General features: G+C 46.9%; 11 non-coding genes and 15 pseudogenes across 11 annotated transcripts; all 26 read right to left on the reverse strand.

Moving 5' to 3' along the window:
* Positions 1-301: 301 nt before the first annotated feature.
* Positions 302-420, reverse strand: LOC138455236 (5S ribosomal RNA). Its single transcript, XR_011261877.1, has one exon. It is a non-coding gene; the product is annotated as a 5S ribosomal RNA (ribosomal RNA).
* A 106-nt stretch (positions 421-526) lies between these two features.
* LOC138459279 (5S ribosomal RNA) lies at positions 527-635 on the reverse strand (annotated as a pseudogene).
* Positions 636-741: 106 nt separating this feature from the next.
* Positions 742-860, reverse strand: LOC138454811 (5S ribosomal RNA). Its single transcript, XR_011261470.1, has one exon. It is a non-coding gene; the product is annotated as a 5S ribosomal RNA (ribosomal RNA).
* A 107-nt stretch (positions 861-967) lies between these two features.
* On the reverse strand, positions 968-1086 carry LOC138462785 (5S ribosomal RNA). The gene has a single exon (XR_011265374.1). It is a non-coding gene; the product is annotated as a 5S ribosomal RNA (ribosomal RNA).
* Positions 1087-1192: 106 nt separating this feature from the next.
* On the reverse strand, positions 1193-1301 carry LOC138459841 (5S ribosomal RNA; annotated as a pseudogene).
* Positions 1302-1407: 106 nt separating this feature from the next.
* Positions 1408-1526, reverse strand: LOC138455093 (5S ribosomal RNA). The gene has a single exon (XR_011261737.1). It is a non-coding gene; the product is annotated as a 5S ribosomal RNA (ribosomal RNA).
* A 106-nt stretch (positions 1527-1632) lies between these two features.
* Positions 1633-1741, reverse strand: LOC138459100 (5S ribosomal RNA; annotated as a pseudogene).
* Positions 1742-1848: 107 nt separating this feature from the next.
* LOC138458347 (5S ribosomal RNA) lies at positions 1849-1957 on the reverse strand (annotated as a pseudogene).
* A 106-nt stretch (positions 1958-2063) lies between these two features.
* LOC138463330 (5S ribosomal RNA) lies at positions 2064-2182 on the reverse strand. The gene has a single exon (XR_011265917.1). It is a non-coding gene; the product is annotated as a 5S ribosomal RNA (ribosomal RNA).
* Positions 2183-2502: 320 nt separating this feature from the next.
* LOC138454490 (5S ribosomal RNA) lies at positions 2503-2621 on the reverse strand. The gene has a single exon (XR_011261164.1). It is a non-coding gene; the product is annotated as a 5S ribosomal RNA (ribosomal RNA).
* Positions 2622-3074: 453 nt separating this feature from the next.
* LOC138456478 (5S ribosomal RNA) lies at positions 3075-3183 on the reverse strand (annotated as a pseudogene).
* A 106-nt stretch (positions 3184-3289) lies between these two features.
* LOC138455279 (5S ribosomal RNA) lies at positions 3290-3408 on the reverse strand. Its single transcript, XR_011261918.1, has one exon. It is a non-coding gene; the product is annotated as a 5S ribosomal RNA (ribosomal RNA).
* A 93-nt stretch (positions 3409-3501) lies between these two features.
* On the reverse strand, positions 3502-3610 carry LOC138459113 (5S ribosomal RNA; annotated as a pseudogene).
* Positions 3611-3716: 106 nt separating this feature from the next.
* On the reverse strand, positions 3717-3835 carry LOC138455687 (5S ribosomal RNA; annotated as a pseudogene).
* Positions 3836-3941: 106 nt separating this feature from the next.
* LOC138455917 (5S ribosomal RNA) lies at positions 3942-4060 on the reverse strand (annotated as a pseudogene).
* A 106-nt stretch (positions 4061-4166) lies between these two features.
* Positions 4167-4275, reverse strand: LOC138459452 (5S ribosomal RNA; annotated as a pseudogene).
* Positions 4276-4381: 106 nt separating this feature from the next.
* LOC138455872 (5S ribosomal RNA) lies at positions 4382-4500 on the reverse strand (annotated as a pseudogene).
* Positions 4501-4606: 106 nt separating this feature from the next.
* On the reverse strand, positions 4607-4715 carry LOC138458690 (5S ribosomal RNA; annotated as a pseudogene).
* A 106-nt stretch (positions 4716-4821) lies between these two features.
* Positions 4822-4940, reverse strand: LOC138455128 (5S ribosomal RNA). Its single transcript, XR_011261770.1, has one exon. It is a non-coding gene; the product is annotated as a 5S ribosomal RNA (ribosomal RNA).
* Positions 4941-5046: 106 nt separating this feature from the next.
* Positions 5047-5155, reverse strand: LOC138459114 (5S ribosomal RNA; annotated as a pseudogene).
* Positions 5156-5261: 106 nt separating this feature from the next.
* On the reverse strand, positions 5262-5369 carry LOC138459707 (5S ribosomal RNA; annotated as a pseudogene).
* Positions 5370-5475: 106 nt separating this feature from the next.
* Positions 5476-5584, reverse strand: LOC138459644 (5S ribosomal RNA; annotated as a pseudogene).
* Positions 5585-5690: 106 nt separating this feature from the next.
* On the reverse strand, positions 5691-5809 carry LOC138458988 (5S ribosomal RNA). Its single transcript, XR_011262514.1, has one exon. It is a non-coding gene; the product is annotated as a 5S ribosomal RNA (ribosomal RNA).
* A 106-nt stretch (positions 5810-5915) lies between these two features.
* Positions 5916-6034, reverse strand: LOC138455234 (5S ribosomal RNA). The gene has a single exon (XR_011261875.1). It is a non-coding gene; the product is annotated as a 5S ribosomal RNA (ribosomal RNA).
* Positions 6035-6140: 106 nt separating this feature from the next.
* LOC138457436 (5S ribosomal RNA) lies at positions 6141-6258 on the reverse strand (annotated as a pseudogene).
* A 536-nt stretch (positions 6259-6794) lies between these two features.
* On the reverse strand, positions 6795-6913 carry LOC138454674 (5S ribosomal RNA). The gene has a single exon (XR_011261341.1). It is a non-coding gene; the product is annotated as a 5S ribosomal RNA (ribosomal RNA).
* Between the last annotated feature and the right edge of the window lie 2498 nt (positions 6914-9411).

The raw sequence follows: 9411 nt of genomic DNA on the forward strand, positions 1-9411 counted from the left end.
ACTTTAATCCATCCATCCTGTTTCTGTTGCAGGGAGGTGGAGAGAACAATCAACACAATAATGGCTTTCTTTCATGCCTCTTGAAGGACTCAATATTCTCTGTACTGCATTACATGTGAAAGTCGATTTATTACCCATGAACACACTACCTGTATGCTAATTCTATGTAAATAGGGAGCTCCAGCCCTCATGATGTTGTCCAACATTTCCGCTATAAAACGGGATACAATTATTTTGGAAACATACCAAATTTGAAAAGTAATTGAGAAGTTGCACAATTACTAATAATGGAGCACAAAATAGCCTACAGCACCTGGTATTGCCAGGCGGTCTCCCATCCAGGTACTAACTAGGCCCGACACTGCTTAACTTCCGAGATCAGACGAGATCGGGCGCATTCTGTGTGGTGTGGCCGTAGGTTCTGGGCCTAGTGAGTTTTGTACTTTTAAGCATCTAGTCGGCTAGACCTTGCAGTTTTGAAAGTCAATTGAGAAATGGCTCACTTCCTGAACTTGGAGCACCAAAAAGCCTACAGCACCTGGTATTCCCAGGCGGTCTCCCATCCAGGTACTAACGAGGCCCGACACTGCTTAGCTTCGGAGATCAGACGAATTCAGTGTGGTGTGGCTGTAGGCTCTGGGCCTAGTGAGTTTTGTACTTTTAAGCATCTAGTCGGCTAGACCTTGCAGTTTTGAAAGGCAATTGAGAAATGGCTCACTTCCTGAACTTGGAGCACAAAAAAGCCTACAGCACCTGGTATTCCCAGGCGGACTCCCATCCAGGTACTAACTAGGCCCGACACTGCTTAGCTTGCGAGATCAGACGAGATCGGGCGCATTCAGTGTGGTGTGGCTGTAAGCTCTGGGCCTAGTGAGTTTTGTACTTTTAAGCATCTAGTCGGCTAGACCTTGCAGTTTTGAAAGGTAATTGAGAAATGGCTCACTTCCTGAACTTGGAGCACAAAAAAAGCCTACAGCACCTGGTATTCCCAGGCGGTCTCCCATCCAGGTACTAACTAGGCCCAACACTGCTTAGCTTCCAAGATCAGACGAGATCGGGGGCATTCAGTGTGGTGTGGCCGTAGGCTCTGGGCCTAGTGAGTTTTGTACTTTTAAGCATCTAGTCGGCTAGACCTTGCAGTTTTGAAAGGCAATTGAGAAATGGCTCACTTCCTGAACTTGGAGCACAAAAAAGCCTACAGCACCTGGTATTCCCAGGCGGTCTCCCATCCAGGTACTAACTAGGCCCGACACTGCTTAGCTTTGGAGATCAGACGAATTCAGTGTGGTGTGGCCTTAGGCTCTGGGCCTAGTGAGTTTTGTACTTTTAATCATCTAGTCATCTAGACCTTGCAGTTTTGAAAGGCAATTGAGAAATGGCTCACTTCCTGAACTTGGAGCACAAAAAAGCCTACAGCACCTGGTATTCCCAGGCGGTGTCCCATACAGCTACTAACTAGGCCCGACACTGCTTAGCTTCCGAGATCAGACGAGATCGGGCGCATTCAGTGTGGTGTGGCCGTAGGATCTGGGCCTAATGAGTTTTGTACTTTTAAGCATCTAGTCGGCTAGACCTTGCAGTTTTGAAAGGCAATTGAGAAATGGCTCACTTCCTGAACTTGGAGCACAAAAAAGCCTACAGCACCTGGTATTCCCAGGCGGTCTCCCATCCAGGTACTAACTAGGCCCGACACTGCTTAGCATCCAAGATCGGGCACATTCAGTGTGGTGTGGTCGTAGGCTCTGGGCCTAGTGAGTTTTGTACTTTTAAGCATCTAGTCGGCTAGACCTTGCAGTTTTGAAAGGCAATGGAGAAATGGCTCACTTCCTGAACTTGGAGCACAAAAAAAGCCTACAGCACCTGGTATTCCCAGGCAGTCTCCCATCCAGGTACTAACTAGGCCTGACACTGCTTAGCTTCCGAGATCAGGCGCATTCAGTGTGGTGTGGCTGTAGGCTCTAGGTCTAGTGAGTTTTGTACTTTTAAGCATCTAGTCGGCTAGACCATGCAGTTTTGAAAGGCAATTGAGAAATGGCTCACTTCCTGAACTTGGAGCACAAAAAAGCCTACAGCACCTGGTATTCCCAGGCGGTCTCCCATCCAGGTACTAACTAGGCCCGACACTGCTTAGCTTCCAAGGTCAGACGAGATCGGGCGCATTCAGTGTGGTGTGGCCGTAGGCTCTGGGCCTAGTGAGTTTTGTACTTTTAAGCATCTAGTCGGCTAGACCTTGCAGTTTTGAAAGGCAATTGAGAAATGGCTCACTTCCTGAACTTGGAGCACAAAAAAGCCTACAGCACTTGGTATTCCCAGGTGGTCTCCCATCCGGTACTAACTAGGCCCGACACTGCTTAGCTTCCGAGATCAAACGAATTCAGTGTGGTGTGGCCGTAGGCTCTAGGCCTAGTGAGTTTTGTACTTTTAAGCATCTAGTCAGCTAGACCTTGCAGTTTTGAAAGGCAATTGAGAAATGGCTCTCTTCCTGAACTTGGAGCACAAAAAAGCCTACAGCACCTGGTATTCCCAGGCAGTCTCCCATCCAGGTACTAACTAGGCCCAACACTGCTTAGCTTCCGAGATCAGACAAGATCAGGCGCATTCAGTGTGGTGTGGCCGTAGGCTCTAGAAATGCTAAGAATATTACTCTTATGCATTTGCATTTAGTAAGCTAAGCCATGCAGCCACTTCCAGCATGATACCACGCTCAGCGCTCGATCAGGCGAGATATATAAGACTGGTGGGCCCATTCAGGACTCCTATGTCTGGTAGGATAACTTTAATCCATCCATCCTGTTTCTGTTGCAGGGAGGTGGAGAGAACAATCAACACAATAATGGCTTTCTTTCATGCCTCTTGAAGGACTCAATATTCTCTGTACTGCATTACATGTGAAAGTCGATTTATTACCCATGAACACACTACCTGTATGCTAATTCTATGTAAATAGGTAGCTCCAGCCCTCATGATGTTGTCCAACATTTCCGCTATAAAACGGGATACAATTATTTTGGAAACATACCAAATTTGAAAAGTAATTGAGAAGTTGCGCAATTACTAATCATGGAGCACAAAATAGCCTACAGCACCTGGTATTCCCAGGCGGTCTCCCATCCAGGTACTAACTAGGCCCGACACTGCTTAGCTTCCGAGATCAGGCGCATTCAGTGTGGTGTGGCCGTAGGTTCTAGGCCTAGTGAGTTTTGTACTTTTAAGCATCTAGTCGGCTAGACCTTGCAGTTTTGAAAGGCAATTGAGAAATGGCTCACTTCCTGAACTTGGAGCACAAAAAAGCCTACAGCACCTGGTATTCCCAGGCGGTCTCCCATCCAGGTACTAACTAGGCCCAACACTGTTTAGCTTCCGAGATCAGACAAGATCAGGCGCATTCAGTGTGGTGTGGCGGTAGGCTCTGGGCCTAGTGAATTTTGTACTTTTAAGCATCTAGTCGGCTAGACCTTGCAATTGAGAAATGGCTCACTTCCTGAACTTGGAGCACAAAAAAGCCTACAGCACCTGGTATTCCCAGGTGGTCTCCCATCCAGGTACTAACTAGGCCTGACACTGCTTAGCTACTGAGATCAGACGAATTCAGTGTGGTGTGGCCGTAGGCTCTGGGCCTAGTGAGTTTTGTACTTTTAAGCATCTAGTCGGCTAGACCTTGCAGTTTTGAAAGGCAATTGAGAAATGGCTCACTTCCTGAACTTGGAGCACAAAAAAGTCTACAGCACCTGGTATTCTCAGGCGGTCTCCCATCCAGGTACTAACTAGGCCCGACACTGCTTAGCAGCCAAGATCAGACGAGATCGGGCGCATTCAGTGTGGTGTGGCCGTAGGCTCTGGGCCTAGTGAGTTTTGTACTTTTAAGCATCTAGTCGGCTAGACCTTGCAGTTTTGAAAGGCAATAGAGAAATGGCTCACTTCCTGAACTTGGAGCACAAAAAAGCCTACAGCACCTGGTATTCCCAGGCGGTCTCCCATCCAGGTACTAACTAGGCCCAACACTGCTTAGCAGCCAACATCAGACGAGATCGGGCGCATTCAGTGTGGTGTGGCTGTATGCTCTGGACCTAGTGAGTTTTGTACTTTTAAGCATCCAGTCGGCTAGACCTTGCAGTTTTGAAAGGCAATAGAGAAATGGCTCACTTCCTGAACTTGGAGCACAAAAAAGCCTACAACACCTGGTATTCCCAGGTGGTCTCCCATCCAGGTACTAACTAGGCCTGACACTGCTTAGCTTTTGAAATCAGGCGCATTCAGTATGGTGTGGCCGTAGGCTCTGGGCCTAGTGAGTTTTGTACTTTTAAGCATCTAGTCGGCTAGACCTTGCAGTTTTGAAAAGCAATTGAGAAATGGCTCACTTCCTGAACTTGGAGCACAAAAAAGCCTACAGCACCTGGTATTCCCAGGTGGTCTCCCATCCAGGTACTAACTAGGCCCAACACTGCTTAGCAGCCAACATCAGACGAGATCGGGCGCATTCAGTGTGGTGTGGCTGTATGCTCTGGACCTAGTGAGTTTTGTACTTTTAAGCATCCAGTCGGCTAGACCTTGCAGTTTTGAAAGGCAATAGAGAAATGGCTCACTTCCTGAACTTGGAGCACAAAAAAGCCTACAACACCTGGTATTCCCAGGCGGTCTCCCATCCAGGTACTAACTAGGCCTGACACTGCTTAGCTTTTGAGATCAGGTGCATTCAGTATGGTGTGGCTGTAGGCTCTGGGCCTAGTGAGTTTTGTACTTTTAAGCATCTAGTCGGCTAGACCTTGCAGTTTTGAAAAGCAATTGAGAAATGGCTCACTTCCTGAACTTGGAGCACAAAAAAGCCTACAGCACCTGGTATTCCCAGGTGGTCTCCCATCCAGGTACTAACTAGGCCCGACACTGCTTAGCGTCCGAGATCAGACAAGATCGGGCGCATTCAGTGTGGTGTGGCGGTAGGCTCTGGGCCTAGTGAATTTTGTACTTTTAAGCATCTAGTCGGCTAGACCTTGCAGTTTTGAAAGGCAATTGAGAAATGGCTCACTTCCTGAACTTGGAGCACAAAAAAGCCTACAGCACCTGGTATTCCCAGGTGGTCTCCCATCCAGGTACTAACTAGGCCTGACACTGCTTAGCTACTGAGATCAGACGAATTCAGTGTGGTGTGGCCGTAGGCTCTGGGCCTAGTGAGTTTTGTACTTTTAAGCATCTAGTCGGCTAGACCTTGCAGTTTTGAAAGGCAATTGAGAAATGGCTCACTTCCTGAACTTGGATCACAAAAAAGCCTACAGCACCTGGTATTCTCAGGTGATCTCCCATCCTGTACTAACTAGGCCCGACACTGCTTAGCTTCCGAGATCAGACGCATTCAGTGTGGTGTGGCTGTAGGCTCTGGGCCTAGTGAGTTTTGTACTTTTAAGCATCTAGTCGGCTAGACCTTGCAGTTTTGAAAGGCAATTGAGAAATGGCTCACTTCCTGAACTTGGAGCACAAAAAAGCCTACAGCACCTGGTATTCCCAGGCGGTCTCCCATCCAGATACTAACTAGGCCAGACACTGCTTAGCTTCCGAGATCAGACGCATTCAGTGTGGTGTGGCCATAGGCTCTGGGCCTAGTGAGTTTTGTACTTTTAAGCATCTAGTCGGCTAGACCTTGCAGTTTTGAAAGGCAATTGAGAAATGGCTCACTTCCTGAACTTGGAGCACAAAAAAGCCTACAGCACCTGGTATTCCCAGGCGGTCTCCCATCCAGGTACTAACTAGGCCCGGCACTGCTTAGCTTCCGAGATCAGACGAGATCGGGCGCATTCAGTGTGGTGTGGCCGTAGGCTCTGGGCCTAGTGAGTTTTGTTCTTTTAAGCATCTAGTCGGCTAGACCTTGCAGTTTTGAAAAGCAATTGAGAAATGGCTCACTTCCTGAACTTGGAGCACAAAAAAGCCTACAGCACCCGGTATTCCCAGGTGGTCTCCCTTACAGGTACTAACTAGGCCCGACACTGCTTAGCTTCCGAGATCAGGTGAGATCGGGCGGATTCAGTGTGGTGTGGCCGTAGGCTCTGGGTCTAGTGAGTTTTGTACTTTTAAGCATCTAGTCGGCTAGACCTTGCAGTTTTGAAAAGCAATTGAGAAATGGCTCACTTCCTGAACTTGGAGCACAAAAAAGCCTACAGCACCTGGTATTCCCAGGTGGTCTACCATCCGGTACTAACTAGGCCTGACACTGCTTAGCTTTCGAGATCAGACAAGATCAGGCGCATTCAGTGTGGTGTGGCCGTAGGCTCTGGGCCAAGTGAGTTTTGTACTTTTAAGCATCTAGTCGGCTAGACCTTGCAGTTTTGAAAGGCAATTGAGAAATGGCTCACTTCCTGAACTTGGAGCACAAAAAAGCCTGCAGCACCTGGTATTCCCAGTCGGTCTCCCATCCAGGTACTAACTAGGCGTGACACTGCTTAGCTTCCGAGATCAGACACATTCAGTGTGGTGTGGCTGTAGGCTCTGGGCCTCGTGAGTTTTGTACTTTTAAGCATCTAGTCGTCTAGACCTTGCAGTTTTGAAAGGAAATTGAGAAATGGCTCACTTCCTGAACTTGGAGCACAAAAAAGCCTACAGCACCTGGTATTCCCAGGCGGTCTCCCCTCCAGATACTAACTAGGCCGGACACTGCTTAGCTTCCGAGATCAGACGCATTCAGTGTGGTGTGGCCATAGGCTCTGGGCCTAGTGAGTTTTGTACTTTTAAGCATCTAGTCGGCTAGACCTTGCAGTTTTGAAAGGCAATTGAGAAATGGCTCACTTCCTGAACTTGGAGCACAAAAAAGCCTACAGCACCTGGTATTCCCAGGCGGTCTCCCATCCAGGTTCTAACTAGGCCCAACACTGCTTAGCTTCCGAGATCAGACGAGATCGGGCGCATTCAGTGGGGTGTGGCCATAGGCTCTAGAAATGCTAAGAATATTACTCTTATGCATTTGCATTTAGTAAGCTAAGCCATGCAGCCACTTGCAACATGATACCACGCTCATCGCTCGATCAGCGCTCGATCAGGCGAGATATGTAAGACTGGTGGGCCCATTCAGGACTCCTATGTTTGGTAGGATAACTTTAATCCATCCATCCTGTTTCTGTTGCAGGGAGGTGGAGAGAACAATAGCTAATCCCCCACACTAACGTGAGATGGGGGTTTAGATTCTATTAAAGACAAGGAGGCGATTATTATGCATTACAATCTTTACTCTGAAACCACAGCAGCAAAGAAAATACTTTTACAAACAAAAAAAGTTTCCACAACACAACTAGATAGAGTTCAATGTCAATGTATGGGGAACTCCCCAATCCATCATGGAGGACAGGTCATGCCCTGCAGGGGACCAATGAGCAGGGACCCTCTTCTATAGATGTCCATTACTCTAACCCCAACCCCTCTTTCTGCAGCTGTCTTGCACCAGAAGTCCAATGAAACGGTTGAACTGCGTAGCGCGGAGAAAGAATCCAACGAAACTGGAGATCTCCACCTTCTCGCAGCCTGAATCTATGCCGAAGTTCTTCTGGATAGGACTTCGCATCCAAAATCACGCACTCCACAACTTGTTACTGCGAGCCACACTCCTGATGAGAACCTCAACTCGTGGCTGTAAGAACAACAAACAAGAAGGGTGGGTGGTTGGGAAAAACAACAAACCAAAGAATGTTCTCTCTTGAACCACCTGTGTACATGCGTGTCACAATTGTCATATCACATCATATCCAGGGTGGGTGGGTGGGATAATAATCGCCTCCTTGTCTTTAATAGAATCTAAACCCCCATCTCACGTTAGTGTGGGGGATTAGCTATTCTATGACAAGACAGGAGGCTCATATTATGCAAGTTCAAAGCCCTTGCATCTTATTAGTACAACATGATCCATACAATAGAGCCAATATAATAAAATATAATAAAATAATAGGAAAGGAAAAAACATTTTTATGCTTTCATGAAATCAATCAGCTGATCGCAAGAGAATTGACCAAGACTAGTTTGCCCGAAAACTGTCTTATAAGGCATCGTCAAATGCAAGAAAACAGGAAATTGTGCCAATTCCAGTGTTCCTTACAGGCCGCCAAAACCAACTGGTTAAAGAGGGGAAAAAACCCTTAAACAAAGTTTTCCTACTAATAGGATAGAACAAAAACTCCTCTGTAAAAAACGCCTCTGTTGTCCAATAAAACATTTAAAACATTTAAATTAATATCATCTTTGGGATCCTAGAAAGCAACCAAAGAAAATAAGCACAGAGCTCTCCTGGAGATAAAGAAAAAGTACCCCAAAGGGGGAAAGTCTTTTAGGTTCCATCCCATGCATTAAAGGAAGATATTGCATTAGGATAAGGGCATGTCACATAACTACACTGGGGAACCAAGAGGGAAAGACAAATCTTCAAAAGGTAAAATGGGAGTAAAAATCATTTTATAAATTTGTAACAGGATGACCCATCCTGAGCAGAGCTGAAAAGCCATAGACTTAACCCACAATTGTCTTCAGACATATGTGTATATTAAGGAGGGATGTCTTCTGGAGGCCGAAGCAGAATGGAAGAGAGGGGCCCCCCTGAGAAGCTAAACCTGTCAAACCGCCAACCGGAGACCGTCAGACCTTCCGAACACTTGAAGAAGAACTCTGCAACCATGACAAGAAGCAGATATTTACAAACCTGATCCTTAAGAGGCCAAACCTGGCACGGAGAAAAAATGTGTCTTACATCCAATCGCTACCATCATAGTGACATCCAATTCCAAGTCTTAGCAAGACTCTAAACTGCAAAGAAGCGATCACTAAATAGTTAAACTGAAGCTGCACACCAGAAGAGGACTAACCACTATTTCAGTCAAATTGGAGAGCCTTGAAGCTCACAGCACCCTGAGCTGGCACCTTATTGTAAAAACAAACTCTTGTGAAAACCCAAAGGTCCACCTGCCATGCAGGTGACTAGGAGAATCAAGTCATTAACTGAATATAAATATCCCAGCCCTCTGGGAATCGTACTGGCAGACACCTTCTGACAGTTAATGTAGAGACGCTGGAACACATTGTGATAGAGGGTCATAATAACTTGGAAGGGAGATTAGTATCACTCCCAGACCCCTCTATCTCACCAAGGGATATTGAGCCTTCACAAATGAGGAGAACCTTCCCCCACTTAACCAAGGGAAAAAAACCTTGCAACCCAGAAGAAGGCTACCCTGAGGACCACATTACAACCCCGCTTTTAACACCCTTAAGAGAAATAAATATACTCTAACCAACCCCCTGACCGTGGACAGGCTCCGCTTAACCTGTTGAAATACCAGGAATAGCGCAAAGGAAAGTAACTGACGGGAGGGAAATGCTTAGTGCGAGTCTGCACTGGCCCTGAGTCTGAACTCCTGTAAAAGAAAACCGGAAAAACCATCGGGCGAT

This window comes from Ambystoma mexicanum, chromosome 4p (assembly GCF_040938575.1).
Source record: "Ambystoma mexicanum isolate Mex_15411 chromosome 4p, UKY_AmexF1_1, whole genome shotgun sequence".
Lineage (NCBI taxonomy): Eukaryota > Metazoa > Chordata > Amphibia > Caudata > Ambystomatidae > Ambystoma > Ambystoma mexicanum.